This window comes from Pan troglodytes, chromosome 7 (assembly GCF_028858775.2).
Source record: "Pan troglodytes isolate AG18354 chromosome 7, NHGRI_mPanTro3-v2.0_pri, whole genome shotgun sequence".
Lineage (NCBI taxonomy): Eukaryota > Metazoa > Chordata > Mammalia > Primates > Hominidae > Pan > Pan troglodytes.
In genome coordinates, this window is record NC_072405.2 from 59,220,135 (window position 1) to 59,232,758 (window position 12,624).

The 12,624-nt window shown below is 36.5% G+C and overlaps 1 protein-coding gene across 8 annotated transcripts in view; it reads left to right on the plus strand.

Annotated features, from left to right (window-relative positions):
* The window catches only part of SNTG1 (syntrophin gamma 1), an 869,847-nt gene that overhangs the window by 732,167 nt on the left and 125,056 nt on the right, over positions 1-12,624 (plus strand). The gene's annotated exons all lie outside the window — the stretch shown is intronic.

Genomic DNA, 12,624 nt, shown 5'->3' on the forward strand with positions numbered 1-12,624 from the left:
GTGGGTGAGGGAACAGGGAGAAGCTCCTCAGGAGTTCACTGGGGAAGAAGAAAATTCAGTTGAAAGTAGTCTGAATTTAAACGTCGGTTGTTACCATGTTTTTTTTTTTAATTCTTTTTTTCTGAATAAAATGCAAAAGAGAAAGATTTGGGTGAGACTTGGAATTAGAAAATATAGAAAATATCAGGAAAAATGCAAAGAAAAGTTTTGCTGTTTTGTTCTTAATCTCATGGCTTGACCATCTTTTTGCATATGTAAAAGAACATTCGATTGTCATATATCAGTTGAATTTCGTGCCATATGCAGATTATTACAATAGCAAGCCATCACAAATTCTATAAAATGTCACATGGTTTCTATAGCGTTTTTTAAAAAATTAAAATTGGAATAACCTATAAAACATGAAGACTAATATATATTCACTTTCTACTTTAGGGTTTGTAGGCTTGGACTCACCACAGATTGATAATTAAATTCCTGCATAAGGTTGACCTTGTTTCTGTATCCAAGGGGAGCTAATTTCCCTTTGCTTTATGTTAGCTATTTCTCTTCCCGTTAAAGACTTAGCAGAGTAAAAAAATGCTGAAACATTTAAAATATAATAAAATGCATCAAAAGTGTCTGAAGGCAGAGAGACAAAAATTATAATTACCTCAAAATTGTTCATAGTTTCTTTTCCTTATAGAGAACTTTGGATTAAAGCTGAAGTTCTCTGAAGTGCAAAATCCAGCTAAAAGTATAGTTCATTGATTGCTCATCACTGTGCATGCTTTGAGTTCTTCTGTAGGCGTAATGGTGGAAGGACAACCTGAAATACTTGAGTGTATTGTTAGTAAAGAAGGGTCTGACAATTTCTTAAACAGATGCTAGTATCTGAGGAAAAGGAGATCATACCCGACTCCAGTTTTATGAAATAATTGCCAAAATGGCTAATGAGATAGCTTTCTTTTTTTTGGAGATGGAGACTTGCTGTGTTGCTTAGGCTGGAGTGCAGTGGTGTGATCTCGGCTCACTGCAACCTCCACCTCCCAGGTTCAAGCAAATCTCCTGCCTCAGCCTCCTGAGTAGCTGGGACTACAGGCACATGCCACCATGCCCAGCTAATTTTTTGCATTTTAGTAGAGACAGGGTTTCCCCATGTTGCCCAAGCTGGTCTTGAACTCCTGAGCTCAGGCAATCTCCCTACCTCCGCCTCCCAAAGTGTTAGGATTACAGGCATGAGCCACCGCGCCAGGGTGAACTGTGTATTTTTAGGAAAGCTACTCATGTAATTAGAGGAAGAAAAGAAAGAAAGAAAAGAAAAGAAAAGAAGGAAAAGAAAAGAAGAAAAGAAAAGGAAAGAAGGAAGGAAGGAGGGAAGGAGAGAGAGAAAGAAGGAAAGAAGAGAGAAAGAAAGAAAAAGAAAGAAAGAAAGAGAGAGAGAGAGAGAAAGGAAGGAAGGAAGGAAAGAAGGAAGGAAGGAAGAAAGAAAAAGAAAGAAATAAAAGAAAGAAAGAAAAAGAAAGAAAGAAAGAGAAAAAAGGGAGGAAGGGCAGGGAGGGCACAGAGGGGAGAAAGGAAAGAAGGAAGGAGAAGGAAGGAAGGGAGGGAGGGAGGGAGAAGGAAGGGAGGGAGGGAGGGAGAAGGAAGGAGGGAAAAAAGAAAACTGCCTCAACAAATCAACTTTGTCTATTCTCTATCTGTACACTAATATAACTTTTATCATAGTAATAATGCAACACATATTTATATATTCTTACTTAGACTTAAATTATTTTCTAACCACTCTCCAAGTAGCTGCATGATCTTTTAAATCCTCTCTTTTAAAAAAAGCTGTTTAAACATTAGAACATAATGCAGTTTACTATAGTAGTTAAAAAGGATAATTTTAAAGGAAATAATAAACATTATGTTTACCTCTATCAAGATATACAAACAATATTTTATATCTCTTTGTTATAATTTTTGACAAAGATTATGCAATTCATGATCTGCTATTTTGTATAAAAATATGTCTTGAGATTTTTTTCTATGACAGTTAATGTTCCTTAAAAAACACTGATAACTTTTTGATAGATTTCATCTATCCCATCATTTGCCTATATTCATGGAGTCCACTTTAAAATTTTACATTTAGTTTTTTCCCCCACTTGTTCTTGCTATCAGGCATATCACAACCATCATTATTTGAATGGTTTAATAGAAAATTAAATGTTTGCTATATACCAGGTAACCTCAGCACTTGTTATGTGGCTGAGAAAAATGCAGAAAAAGCCACTGCTTTCATTGAGCTTGCATTTTATTAGGTGATATGATGTTAAGTAAATCAATAAAGCAGACAAAAATAGTAAGTAAATAAATGAGACAAAATAATAATATGTAGGAAGGACTGATATTTGCTCAGACTTTTATGCAAATTCTTATTTCCTTTAGTCTAAATTCTGAGCTTTGGAAATCCCATGTGGAAAAATATTTTAACATATTCAAGATATTAAATCCATGTGTACAAATTGCCTCCTACAAGTCATCTTAACTTATGTGGCCATCAGAAGTGTCTATGAGAGTGCCTGTATATTTACATTCTGACCAAATTAAAATCAAAGACTACTTCTCATTTTAACTTTCTATATAAAATTTTCTATAAGCCTTAGTTTACTTGAATTTTTTTAATACTTCAAGTTCTGGGATACATGTGCAGAACGTACAGTTTTGTTACATAGGTATACATGTACCATGGTGGTTTGCTTCACCTATCCACCCATCATCTAGGTTTTAGGCCCTGCATGTATTAGGTATTTGTCCTAATGCTGTCTCTCCTCTTGCCCCGAACCTCCCAACAGGCCCTGGTGTGTGATGTTCTACTTGGGAAAATGTTTACATAGGTTAGTGAGGCCTGGTGATAAGTATTCTCACACATCAAATACAATGTAAATCTACCTTCAGTTGTTGTATGTAATCAAGGAAGTCCCCCTCCCCTTAGTAAGTACAATGCTGGTGCTTTATGCTTTGTGGCTTGACATTAGACACATAAAGCCATCCTTCGAGCATCCCTTTTCCCAAAGGAAAATTTCATGTAGCATGAGAACAGAGGAGTGGCTTCTAGATTCGATGCTAAATGGATTATTTTCCTGCATGCAGATTACCTTCTGGCCTTCTCCTGTGTCAGGATCACTGGTTGATAAGGAAGCCAGTCAGATAGGTGGGGCAGGTGAGCAAATAAGAAGGGGCATCTTCTACAGCCTAAATCAGAGGGGGAGTCTTCTACAGCCCAGCCCTCTCCTGCCATGAGGTATCACTTCTGATGCAAGCTGTGCAAGTTGTAGACTTCTGCCTCCAGAAAATGGATCCCTCAGGTGAGGCTAATTAAAAGTCAGATTTGAATGTCTGGATCACAGAAGAACTTGCCTGTGACCATTAATCAGGAAAATCCTGTCCCTTCTGATGTGTTCATAATGAAGCTACACCAGTAATAACAAAAATGAAGCAATAAGGTTTATCTGGTACATATAGTTTATATGTATGTGCCAGGTGTTGTCCTAAGTGCTTAGTATATGAATTCAGTTTGTATTTACAGCACCGCTATCTGTCAGTTATTGTTATTCCCATTTTAGAGATTTGGAAATTGAGGCAAAAAGCAGTTTAAGTAAATAGCCTAAGGTCACACAGCTAGTAAATATCAGAGCTAAATATATGAATCTTGCAATGTGTCAAAATTCTGTGCTCTTGCACATGATACTACACTGTCTCTGTCTCTCAGCGTAAATATTGATAATTTGGGGAAAAAGATGGGAACCAGAGAGCCAGCCTGGAACTGATGAGAGAGCAAAGGTTTCAGAAAAAGGAATTTGACAACAAATGCCACTTCTGTTACTAAAACATTACCCTTTATGAGTGTATTGGGCACTATGAACTTCAGTTCTTCATCTGTGAAATGCAGCTATGGATGCAGAGGGTGCTGTGAAGATTAGGAATTGGTTAACTGATTTGTGAATGCATTTTTGTCTGTTAATTCGTATCAGTTACTTCGAGTACCTTCTATGTGCCAAGCACTCCACTAGGTATTAAGGATAAATACAACAGTATAAGAGAGTTGAACTCACAAAAATTCCAGCTGATGAAGGAGTTTAGGAAGGGCATTTTGGAGGAGGCTTTTAATGAACTGAAACCTAAGTGACTGTGAAAGGGCTCCACAGAGGAAGATGTGTCATGGCAGGGGTTGGAGTCCAGCCAGTAGGAGGGGAGGAGCAACCTGGTACAAGGAATAATGTATAAACTTGCCCAGAGCTACAAAGAAGTATGTGTCCCTTCAACAAGGCAAACAAGTTTGTTACAGCTGTAGTCAGCTTGGGTATGAGGTTGGTGTTGGTGTTTGGATGGAACAGATCATAGGAAAAGGCCTTAATAAAGCACATGAACTTTATCTGAGGAACAAAGGACAGCCACTAAAGCATGTCAAGCATAGGGAGGGACTGAGGTTACCCATTTAAAAATCCTCTTCGAATGCAACGTGAGATGGAGATGAAGGGGCCAGAGGGGAGTGCTCCTGGGACATCTTCTGGTCAACCAGGGCATGGACAGCGGGCTAGGAGGAGAGAGGCAGAGGAGTCGGGCCTGAATAGATAGTGCCCTCACAGTAGCTACTCACCTGCATAGACCAGCCCTCTTGCACCGCTCTGGTTTGACTCGTTTTGCTCTGATTCTAGCCTGAGCTGTAACTCCCTAACACGGCACTGTAGTGGTGCATGGCTGGAAAAAAGACAACCTGCATTTTCAATTACAGACTAAAATCTCAAGAAAGCCTCTAATTCTTCCTATTGTTATGTCATATTTTCTTAGCCTATTCTCTTGTCTAATCTACTGGAACTTATATTAAACCTTTTTCATTCTTTTTTGAAATTAATATATACTTCCCATTCTCACTTTTAGGAGATGATCCTACTTCTTACATGCAAACTCTCTCAGCATTGCAAATGCCTCCTGGCAGCCCTATCCTGACAGATAACTATCCTTGCTCTTATCTAATACTAAGTCTCCCATTGGGTAACAGATCTCAACCACACTTACATAAACAGCAATTCTATCCTGATGACTCCAAATGCATATGTTCTGCCCAGATCTTGTCCCTGAACTCTAAGTATTCAACAGTTTATATTTCTGCCTACTGACATACCTAGTAGAAATGTCCATGTTACACGTCTCAAAATTTAGGATCAACAATTGGAGAGAATGTAAAGCAACATGGAAGTTAGAGAAAAGAGAAAAACAAAAGCAAAAACTAGAGTTCGGCTATTTTTTAGAAACTCATGGCAATTAGCTGAGATGATACTAAGTTATAGCACGGAGTACATTTTAGCATTACAGACCTCTGGTGCCTGCCAACAGGGGTGTGTTGAGCTGTTAGGGAAACTGTCATTTATTCAACTTTGGGACTTTAATAATTAAGAAAATGCAAAACTAGGAATATAAAATTAGGCATGAAAGTGAATATATATCAAGAATGAGAAAAAGCTCATGATGCAGAATAAAGTTGGCAAATACCACAAACATTGAAAATCTATGAAAAATACCCTATATTTGTAATTAATTCACTAAGACACTTATTGAGTACTTTTTCTCCTATATTTTTGGGGGGCTGTGTATTCTTTGATCACCTCTTTGAATAAAAAGGATTTTGTAAACCAGTGTCTATGGGAAAAAGAAGTAGACCCCCTGCATCTTGCCCTCATCTCTCTGGGCACCATGATCACCTGCCTCCCAGAGGATACCCAAGGCCTTTAGCCCAGGGACAGCTACCAATGGAACTTAGATCTCATCCTACAGCTGAATTCAGGAGTACAGTTGCAATGATCAGGTTCTTCCTAGTGAGAGGAAGATCGGACGTAACTGCATGACTTGAAGCCCAAGTGTAGTAGTTGTTATGCTAACAGAACATACATGGGAAACATAGAGGAGTAGTGAAAGGAATATCTGTCTTCATTCATAATAGATGAGCAGTGTATCATTTGTATAAAAATGTACTCCCTGTCATTTGGCCAGGAAACCCTTAAAAACTAGAGGATCATTTTGTTTGTAGATATTCAACAACTGCCCGTTTCAGAGCTAGCAATAGATTTAGCAAGAACAAGTCTTTGGATGACGGAGATTATTTTTTTAAACAGTATTTTTCATGATACTGTTTTTCAGCCTGGTATTACAAATAAGTTTACATTTTTGATAAAATATACATAGTGAGCAATACCGTCACACTGATATTCATCTAAAATCATTTTTAGAAAAAAGGAGAAAACATGCCTGGCAGGGTTGAATAAGGAGGGTATTCAGAGTGAATGCAGGTGGAAGATGGGGAAGGAGAAAGAGGGATTGATCAACTAAGTAGATATGTTATGCGGAAGGTGAAATAGGAGCCTTATTTCTCACTGTTAGAGATGAGAGTCATAAATACAGAAAGAAAGAAGCCAAGAATAAATTCTGTGGTATTGGATTACAATTAGAAATATTGGTAGCAGCCTCAATTTGTAATGTGTGTGTGTGTGTGTGTGTGTGTGCATGCATGTATATGTGTGCAGCTGTACCTTACTCTGTCCCCAAAATATCTGGGGTCAGAGAGTTCTCAATAGCAAGGAGCACACTCAGCAAAGCTCTCCATTTCTCAATATTATTCTCCACTGCAAAAAGCCAGAACTCTGTAGAGAAATGTTTGATGGCTGGGTTGTGGCGTAGAAAGTCATAGATGAGGCTAAGTCATATTACTGTGCTAGGAAATAAGGAGGTGTTCAGAGAATGATGGAGATAGATGAAAAGACATAAAAGCAACTTTCAAGAGCATCTATTGGGCAAATTCGGGACAAATTGAGCAATTCTGGGATAAAATAAATGTTAGCAATGGATTATAACTCAGCAAATAAAATAGGAAACCATTAAGTCTATCTTCATAAAAATAAAGAAGTGAAAAATGTGACAAGGGACAAAGAACTTACTTAGTTTCAAAGTACCTCCTCAGAAATAACTTACTGTAATTATAAAAGAATAAAGGAGAACTTTACAGGGCACAAAAGTGACAGCATTGCCTTAACAAATTGATCAAAGTGAACACTTCATTAAAGCAACACATCAAAAATTATGCATGTCTGATAGGGAGACAGACTATAATAATTAGCAAAATAGCAGGTTCATGACATTCCCACTAAAGCTGGGTACAAATGAAATCTAACTAGGAGGAAACATCTATCTAATGTAATGTACAGGAGAAAACCAATGTAATCTAACCGAATCTAATGTGATTTAACCTATTCTAGTCCTGAGAAAATCTCCAACAAACCCAAGTGAGACACATTTCATATAAAATGAATGTCCTATTTTCTTCAATAGTGTCAAAGTCATTAAAGTTAGGAAAAGATCAAGGCATTTTTCTCACTGAAGGCAAGTAGCATCACAGAACAACCACATGCAGCAGAGGATTCTGAACTGGTGAGTCATGAATGAAGCCCAAGGACTAGACCACATCAGAGTCCTTGCTTTGATGATTGCATTGTGTTTATGTAGGTGAATGCCCTAATGTTCTTGTTTGTAGAAGGTACACACACACTGAAGTATGAGGGTGGGAGGTAATGAAGTATCACATTGGTAGTTAACAAACAGTTCAGAAAATAAGTATTTGTAATTCACTTGCAAATGTTCTTTAAATCTGATTGTATTAAAAATTATTCCATGTCAGGAGTTTCTATATAAATAGAAATGCAAAACAAGCAAACAAGAAAAAGTGAACCTGCCTCATATAGAGACAACACAGTAAATTATTATAGAAATCCCTAAAGGCTACCAGGCTTGTACAACATTCTAAGACAGTGCTAAAACTGTGCTCAAATTAAGAATAGCTAAGAAGAAATACTACCAAAAATAAGTAGAATAAACAAAGGCATAAATAGAAAAAATAACTTTTTAAAATTAAAATAATGGAATAATTACATCTTCAATAAATAATGTGTCAATTTATTTATAACCCTTATATTTTGATATCAAATATATATTTTCCCATACCCCATATTTACTTATTTGTGATTGAAAAGCTAAATCTAATATTATTATTTCTTTTATCACAACTGCTTGCATTTTAATAGAAAAGAGATGCTCCAAATTAGAGTATGTTTCTTATAATATGGTTTAAAATAAAAGCAAAATAAATCAATATACAAAATATAGAAATATATAATATACACATAAGATATAACGGAAGATAATACATGATGTAAGAGTATATCGATATCATTATTAGGCAAATGCTAAAGGTTTGGGAGAAACCAAAATATTTCCAGCAGACTGTAATTTATGTGAAGAATCATTTTACAATAGAATTTTATATCAATGGCAGGTATTAGTAGAAACTATTGTAAGAATGCCAAAGTAACTACTTTTTTAAAAAGTTACATTTTAGGGAGGCCATTTGTCTTTATCTGTTTTCTGTTGCTATAACTGAATACCACAGTCTGAGTAGTTTATAAGGAACAGAGGTTTAACTATTAGCTCATGGGTCTGGAGACTGTGAAGTCCAAGAGCATGATGCTAGCATGTCGTGAAGGTCTACCAGTTGTGTCATAACACAGAGGGAAGCATCACAAGGAGAGATAGCAAGCGTAGTAACTCAGGTCTTTTTCTTCTCTTTATAAAGCTAATAAACCCATCACGGGGCCCCATCCTGATGACCTTATCTAATTCTAATTGCCTCCCCAAGTCCCTACCTCTTATCAACATATAAATTTAGTTATTAAGTTTGCAACACATACAATTTTGGAGACATATTCAAACCATAGTACCACCTTAGTAAAAAGAGGTGTCTCTGCATTTTCTGACTATATTTATATCTATTTTCATTTTTAAAGTAATTTTTCTTAAAAAGTTTGATTGCTTTACATTTTATTAAGTAATTTAAAATTAATATGGTTCTTTTTTTACTGTAACACTTTAGAATTAAATTAGTATAAAAGTTTAGTCTCTTCCTAAACTACAAGCTTCTGAAAATATGTTTTTAGTTTTTCCTCTGATAATAGAACTTTAATTCCCTGGTGATTTTTAAAAAACTTTACAGGCCGTACACTTAGGTTTTAGTGTTGCTGCTCTGGGTGAGAACTAAGATTCAGTCATTCCTCGTTCTGTCTATGAACATGCCAGAGAGAACACATCAGAAGGAGGTCACTGCCATCCACAAAGCTAATCTCAGCAACTTCAAATCCAGCTTCATATCTTAAAAATATAATAATCATCTTTGATTAAAAACAAATTTTATTTTTTATTTTTGTTATCTAATAACATTTTCTTGGTTTATTAATATTTTATCACATATCCTTTTGTGAAAGTGACTCCCATAAATTCCCCATCTGTTATATAAAGTACTTATTTCCCTTTTACCAAGACATCTTTCAAGTGCCAAGTATTAATTAATTAATTCTCATGTTTCAAAATTTGTTTCATTGACCTATATTTGCTCTTAAAAGTTCAAAGACATCATTGTTTCATACTCATTTCTTGTTTTGTTTTTTTTTCCAAGGAGAAGTTTCTGATTCTTTTAGCTGGATCTTGTCTAGAGATACCTATGTTCTTTATCTTTCTCACATTATTATTATTATTATTATTATTATTATTTTGCTTTAAGTTCTGGGATACATGTGCAAAATGTGCAGGTTTCTTACCTAGGTATACGTGTACCATGGTGATTTGCTGCACCTATCGACCTGTCCTCTAAGGTACCTCCCCTGACCCTTAAACCCTCAACAGGCCCTGATGTGTGTTATTTCCCACCCTGTGTCCATGTGTTCTCATAGTTCAACTTCCATTTGTGAGTGAGAACATGTCAGTGTTAGTTTGCTGAGGATGATGACTTCCAGTTCATCCATGTCCCTGCGAAGGACATGATCTCATTTCTTTTTATGGCTATGTAGTATTCCATGGTGTATATGTACCACATTTTCTTTATTCAGTCTATCATTGGTGGGCATTTGGGTTGGTTCCACGACTTTGCAATTGTAAATAATGCTGCAGTAAACATACGTGTGCATGTGTCTTTATAGCTGAATGATTTATAATCCCTTGGGCATATACCCAGTAATAAGATTTAAAAGAATCTCTGGGACACATTCAAACCAGTGTGTAGAGGAAAATTTATAGCACTAAATGCCCACAAGAGTCTTGAAAGCAGGAAAGATCCAAAATTGACACCCTAACATCACAATTAAAAGAACTAGAAAAGCAAGCGCAAACACATTCAAAAGCTAGCAGAAGGCAAGAAATAACTAAAATCAGAACAGAACTGAAGGAAATAGAGACAAAAAAACCCTTCAAAAAATTAATGAATCCAGGAGATGGTTTTTTGAAAGGATCAACAAAATTGATAGAACCGCTAGCAAGACTAATAAAGAAAAAAAGAAGAATCAAATAGATGCAATAAAAAATGATAAAGGGGATATCACCACTGATCCCACAGAAATACAAACTACCATCAGAGAATACTACAAAAAACTCTACGCAAATAAACTAGAAAATCTAGAAGAAATGACTAAATTCCTCAACACATACACTCTCCCAAGACTAAACAAGGAAGAAGTTGAATCTCTGAATAGACCAATAACAGGATCTGAAATTGTGGCAATAATCAATAGCTTACCAACCAAAAAGAGTCCAGGACCAGATGGATTCACAGCTGAATTCTACCTGAGGTACAAGAAGGAACTGGTACCATTCCTTCTGAAATTATTCCAATCAATAGAAAAAGAGGGAATCCTCCCTAACTCATTTTATGAGGCCAGCATCATCCTCATACCAAAGCCTGGCAGAGACACAACCAAAAAAGAGAATTTTAGACCAATATCCTTGATGAACATTGATGCAAAAATCCTCAATAAAATACTGGCAGACCGAATCCAGCAGCACATCAAAAAGCTTATCCACCATGATCAAGTGGGCTTCATCCCTGGGATGCAGGGCTGGTTCAATATATGCAAATCAATAAATGTAATCCAGCATAGAAACAGAACCAAAGACAAAAACCACATGATTATCTCAATAGATGCAGAAAACGCCTTTGACAAAATTCAACAACCTTCATGGTAAAAACTCTCAATAAATTAGGTATTGATGGGATGTATCTCAAAATAATAAGAGCTATCTGTGACAAACCCACAGCCAATATCATACTGAATGGGCAAAAACTGGAAGCATTCCCTTTGAAAACTGACACAAGACAGGGATGCCCTCTCTCACCACTCCTATTCAACATAGTGTTGGAAGTTCTGGCCAGGGCAATTAAGCAGGAGAAGGAAATAAAGGGTACTGAATTAGGAAAAGAGGAAGTCAAATTGTCCCTGTTTGCAGATGACATGATTGTATATCTAGAAAACCCCATTATCTCAGCCCAAAATATCCTGAAGCTGATAAGCAACTTCAGCAAAGTCTGAGGATACAAAATCAATGTACAAAAATCACAAGCATTCTTATACACCAATAATAGACAAATAGAGAGCCAAATCCTGAGGGAACTCCCATTCACAATTGCTTCAAAGAGAATAAAATACCTAGGAATCCAACTTACAAGGGACGTGAAGGACCTCTTCAAGGAGAACTACAAACCACTGCTCAATGAAATGAAAGAGGATACAAACAAATGGAAGAACATTCCATGCTCATGGGTAGGAAGAATCAATATCGTGAAAATGGCCATACTGCCCAATGTAATTTATAGATTCAATGCCATCCCCATCAAGCTACCAATGACTTTCTTCACAGAATTGGAAAAAACTACTTTAAAGTTCATATGGAACCAAAAAAGAGCCCACATCACCAAGTCAATCCTAAGCCAAAAGAACAAAGCTGGAGGCATCACGCTACCTGACTTCAAACTATACTACAAGGCTACAGTAACCAAAACAGCATGGTACTGGTACCAAAACAGAGATATAGATCAATGGAACAGAACAGAGCCCTCAGAAACGACACCACATTTCTACAACTATCTGATCTTTGACAAACCTGAGAAAAATAAGCAATGGGGAAAGGATTCCCTATTTAATATATGGTGCTGGGAAAACTGGCTAGCCATATGTAGAAAGCTGAAAGTGGATCCCTTCCTTACACCTTATACAAAAATTAATTCCAGATGGATTAAAGACTTAAATGTTAGACCTAAAACCACAAAAACCCTAGAAGAAAACCTAGGCAATACCATTCAGGACATAGGCATGGGCAAGGACTTCATGTCTAAAACACCAAAAGCAATGGCAACAAAAGCCAAAATTGACAAATGGGATCTAATTAAACTAAAGAGCTTATGCACAGCAAAAGAAACTACCATCAGAGTGAACAGGCAACCTACAAAATGGGAGAAAATTTTCACAACCTACTCATCTGACAAAGGGCTAATATCCAGAATCTACAAAGAACTCAAACAAATTTACAAGAAAAAAAAAACAACCCCATCAAAAAGTGGGCAAAGGATATGAACAGACACTTCTCAAAAGAAGACATTTATGCAGCCAAAAGACACATGAAAAAATGCTCATCATCACTGGCCATCAGAGAAATGCAAATCAAAACCACAATGAGATACCATCTCACACCAGTTAGAATGACGATCATTCAAAAGTCAGGAAACAACAGGTG